The sequence below is a fragment of the Tiliqua scincoides genome, chromosome 3 (assembly GCF_035046505.1).
Source record: "Tiliqua scincoides isolate rTilSci1 chromosome 3, rTilSci1.hap2, whole genome shotgun sequence".
In the NCBI taxonomy this organism is placed as follows: Eukaryota; Metazoa; Chordata; class Lepidosauria; order Squamata; family Scincidae; genus Tiliqua; species Tiliqua scincoides.
Window position 1 is genome coordinate 3025114 of NC_089823.1, and position 4825 is coordinate 3029938.

Consider the following 4825-nt stretch of genomic DNA (forward strand, 5'->3'; position numbering starts at 1 on the left):
CTGGTCCTGGGCCCAGTTCGGGGTCTTGGTTGTCCCTTTTTATGGGCAGGGCCGCCATCTCGGTCTTCCTTGTAGGGATCCTATTCCTTTAATAGCTGCATGATGGGTGGAAACATTACAAGCCTTCCCAGCACTCAGCTGTAATGGTCAGGAAAGCTTTTCTTACACAATGTTGCATTTCAGGTGCTTAGCCAAAGCAGAGGAGCTTTTTCAAGGAAAAGGTGGCAACTTTGGTGGTGAAAAAGAATCAGTCAGAGTAGACCCCGTGGGGGAGGCAAACTGTTGGGGTGGGATATCTCCGTCCCTTGTTGCTTGGTCTCAGGCAGCCCCTCTCCTGACTTTGGTGCTGCTTACGACCTCTCTCTAGCAGGCACTTCATGCCTAGTGATTGTTTTCACCTTGTTAGCGCTGCTTCAGCTGAAGCGCCCTCATCTCTCTCTCCTAGCAGCCAAGCAGCCCGAAAGCAATCAGAGAGGGATTCATAGAGTCCCTCTCGCTGCCACTCCAAGACCCTTGCCATCGGCTGCGAAGGTGACACCCGACACATGGAGTGGATGGAGAAGCACTTCTGGAGGGTTAGAACATCAGGCAGCAGAGAAATGGTCTGAACAACAGCAGCAGCAGCAGCAATACTGAGGCTTCCTTTCTTCTTCAGAATTGCTTTCTCTTCCCCCTTCGTCCACAGCATTTGCCACCATTTGATAACTGCGTGGCTAATGGTTGGCAACCTTCAGTCTCGAAAGACTATGGTATAAGCCTACAGCACCTGGTATTCCCAGGCGGTCTCCCATCCAAGTACTAACCAGGCCTGACCCTGCTTAGCTTCCAAGATCAGACATGATCAGGGATGTGCAGGGTAACAGTTGCTGCATGGGGGGGGGTGCAAAGCACTAAGTTTTGCTGGCACCTGAATGCGCCATGCTAAGGGTCCCTCCCCCTCTCCTTCAGAGCCATTCCCAGCAGCGAGAGCAAAACAGAGGTGAATGCTGGGCCTTAGCTGGGAGTCCTAACCCCTTATGTCAGTGCTTTCCAGCACTGGCATAGCTGTGCCAATGGGGCATGTGCTGCATCCTGCAGTTGGGTGTCACTCACAGAGGCCTCCTCAAAGTAAGGGAATGTCTGTTCCCTTACCTCAGAGCTGCAGTGCTCTTCTGTCGGTGCTGGAAAGTGGGTTAGGATTGCGCCCTTAGGGTCCAAGCTGGGGGCCAGAGGAGGAATTTTGGTGTTCAGTCTGGAACAGATGCAGGTTACCATCCCACCCTTTTCCCTCCTCCCTCAGGGGAGGGGGGTGTTCAGCAGAAAAGGCACCATGCTGGAAAGGGTTAAGTAGCACCTCTCCCAGGATAGATTGGGCACAAGGAACTTTCCTAAAATGTGATGACCAAGCGGGGGGGGGGGGCTGACTTCAGGAGGCAATTCTGTAGTTATGGCACCACTGCTGAGAAGGTCCTCAGTTTAACCTCCAATAGCAGGAGCACCCAGAGAAAGGGAATAATGGTTTGATCCTGAAAACTATTGCTGAGGGGAGGGTCCTTAGCTCAGGGGCAGAGCACCCGCTCTGCATGTAGAATGTCCCTGGTCCACCCCTGGCAGCACCTCCAGTCAGGGCCTGTGACTGCAGAGCTCCTGCTAGGAGCATGATGGCAGCACTCCGGGTTTCCCCCAGCCCTGCCCCTTAGGGGCTTTGAGTAGAAGAGGCCTGGGCCTGACCCTTCCACACACACAGCTCCCATGCTGGCCTGTGGCAGGGCAGAGCCTCCCCTGTTCCATGGATGAAGCTGGGCCACCCCAACAGCCCCCAGTGCTGCAGCTTTGCGATGCCTCTTTGCACATTTGTCCCTCCGTGTCTCGCCACATCCTCTCTTTCTCAAAAATGTGCCCTAAAGGCACACTGAGGTGTGCATCTTCGCACAGTTGTCATCCACTGAGACAAGGTCAAGTATCTCTCCGGGGGGAGGCCGAGAAAAAGACGCTGCTGGCCTCAGGCAGCCTGTCCTGCCACTCAGAAATGTGCAAGAGCTCCAAGACGATATTGAGCGCCAGGATAAATGGGCGCCAAATGGAGCTGGGCTAGTGCCCAGGTAGCGAAAGGCCATTAACCTTAAACTTCCACCACCTCCCCCATCAGCAGGAAAGTTCACCAAGACATTTGTCAAACACAGAGACGAATTAAGAAGCGGGAAGACATCGCATCGCCAAATTAAGAAGTGCTCCTGCTCTCATTTTGCCCTGTCCCTGTTCCTGGACAGGACTGATGGAAAGGATGAAGCCGCCTGCCCCTGAGTCAGGCCACTGGAACTAGCTCAGTATTTCCTACACTGACTAGTAGCAGCTCATGGAGGGCCTTTCCCAGTCTGAGGAACCAATGCTGGGGCCTTCCTTGTGGCAAGCAGTTCTCTGCCACTGACCTGCAGCTTCTCCCCTCCAGCAGCGTCACCGGAAGGGCGCGGCATGGTAAGTACAGCAGATGGCGCACTGTGTAAGCGGCCCCTCCCACTTGCCGTTGGAGCCATTGGAGTAGCGATGGCAGTGCACACGCACTCAGCACCTCCTGTACTTACTGCACCACCACCCCCCTCTGGCCACACTACTGCTCTCCTCCAAGAACAGGCACTTCCCACAGTAATTGAGACTGTCTCTGGCCACCTTATCTCCCAAGAACCTTTGCTCTGCCCACGCAATGTATCTGTAGATACGAATGCATGGAAGCGGGAAAGCGAGGCGGCACCTGACGCCCCTGACCCCGAACGAACACACACACGGTTCTTTGGATATTGGAGAGGCAATCAAACAGGCGACAGGAGAATTCAAAGAACTTCTTAACGTTTACTGTTTGCAAACGGGACCCCCACACACTTGGAGGACCCAGAAGGATTGCAATCATGCAGGTTTTATAGGGAAAAAATAACATACAGGCAGACGCCTAAAACAACATTTGGCATGTTATCAGTACAGGATGTTGATCTGAGGATGGCAATTCAATACACATCGGCAGTTTGTTTACAGAGATATCCCTTAGAGGGGCTCTGGCACTCTGACTCATCCCTTTTACCCTAACCTTTTTATCCTCGTTTGTTGATTGCCCTTGTCTAGGACCTTTCTGTTCACCCTTGGAGGTCCATATCACAGTTAACTGGTTCTCTGAGAGGGATAGCTTTTTGGTCAGGGAAGAGCCTTATGGGTGAACTGGGCATCTTGGGATATTTTCATATTGTGAGCTGGGCATATTGTTATCACCCCCAGTCTCCGTGCGTTCATATCTGTGGGTGGGATGCAAGAACAGAGCTCTTGTTGAGGGCACTTCAGAGAAAGTGAAGCTGATCCAAACACTGATTGACAGCACAATCCTAGGCATGTTTACTCAGAAGTAATTCTCACTATGTCCGGTAGGGCTTACTCTGTGTATAGGATTGCAGCCAACCACTGCAGTCCTATGCAGGCTTATCTGGGAGTGAGCCCCATTGAACACAGTGTGAGGTACATCTGGGTGAACTCACACAGGATTGCACTGAAAAGCCTTCATGATCAAATCAGCCCTGATCGTGCAGAATGGCAGGATAAGCAGAAACTTGTCTGGGGCAGAATGTTGCCAGGCCTGGAGTTGCAAAACCTTTCTTCTTACAAGAAAACAATGGTGTCAGCATTTATTCTTCCCATCATGCAAAACGCCAACGCATTACAGAGTTAGGGAGGCAGTGCCCCCAAGAGACCTTATTAACTCTGTCACTCTGCTGTGTTCAAACATTTAAGCAAGCAGAAATTCTGCCCCCGTCTGCACGCTCCTCCTCCCTAACTCTCTCTCCTCTGTCTGTTGCCTCTCCCCAGGGCCACCCCATGCAAGGTGGGGGTTTCTGCACACACTTCCTGCACACACTCCCCTCTGAGTGACCAAGCAACTCAAATCGGAGCCATGCACAGTTTCTATCGCAGTGCTGGAGAGCTCGGTGATATTGATAACCTCATCACCAAGACAGAACTACAGTGTTGCCCCTGTGCAGCTCTGCTGTGGCTCCATCCAGTCCCTGGGAACATGACAGGGAGCATCATCTCCCTGTAGGTAGAAGTGCACCGGGATGAAGCAGGGGAAAGAACCAGAGTTCAAATACATTCTGGTTCTTTCCCCTCACAAAAACAGGATGTTCCTGGCAGGGATAAGGTGAGCCACATAAGAGCACACAGAAAAGTCATTTCTTTGTTGGTGGCGGAAATTTACCTGGTGCTCCACACAGACACTGGAAACTTCAAAAGCACAAAAGGTTTTGTGCAGTTTCCAGGTGTGTGTCAGTGCAGGACTGCAGCTGGCCTTTCCTTTGGTAAGTGAAGAATGGGAGCTGGGCCTGTCGGTCATCCTTAAAGAGACATTCTGCAACTCAATCTCCTTGCCTGAGTACAACACCCATTCTAATCAGGGCAGTGGTGTAGCTAGAGGGGGTGCAAAGCATTAAGTTTTGTGGGGAGCCTCACCGCAGCATTCTAGCGGTCCCTCCCCTCCCCTTTGGAGCCATTCCAGGTGGGGAAGCAAAACAGAAGTGTACACCTGGCTCTGAAGGAGAGGGGCCCCTTGCGTGCTGCAGTGACGCCCCTTGCAGAAAGTGCTTTGCACCCCCTCTAGCTACACCACTGAATCAGGGTCATCTTCAGAGGCATTTGAGCATGAAGTGTGGCACCCCTTGCGCATGATGGATCCACAGGGCATACTTTAGGCTCTGCAAATCTGTCTCCATTTGGAGGTGCTTCTCGGTGGTTCTGTTGGTCTGGTGTTGGCTTCCTCTTGCAGAACAGATAACGGAATGCTGAGTGAGGCCATCTGTAACCATCTGCCTGG

General features: G+C 52.3%; 1 pseudogene; it reads right to left on the reverse strand.

Annotated features, from left to right (window-relative positions):
- Nucleotides 1–754: 754 nt before the first annotated feature.
- LOC136646635 (5S ribosomal RNA) lies at nucleotides 755–874 on the reverse strand (annotated as a pseudogene).
- Nucleotides 875–4825: the final 3951 nt, after the last annotated feature.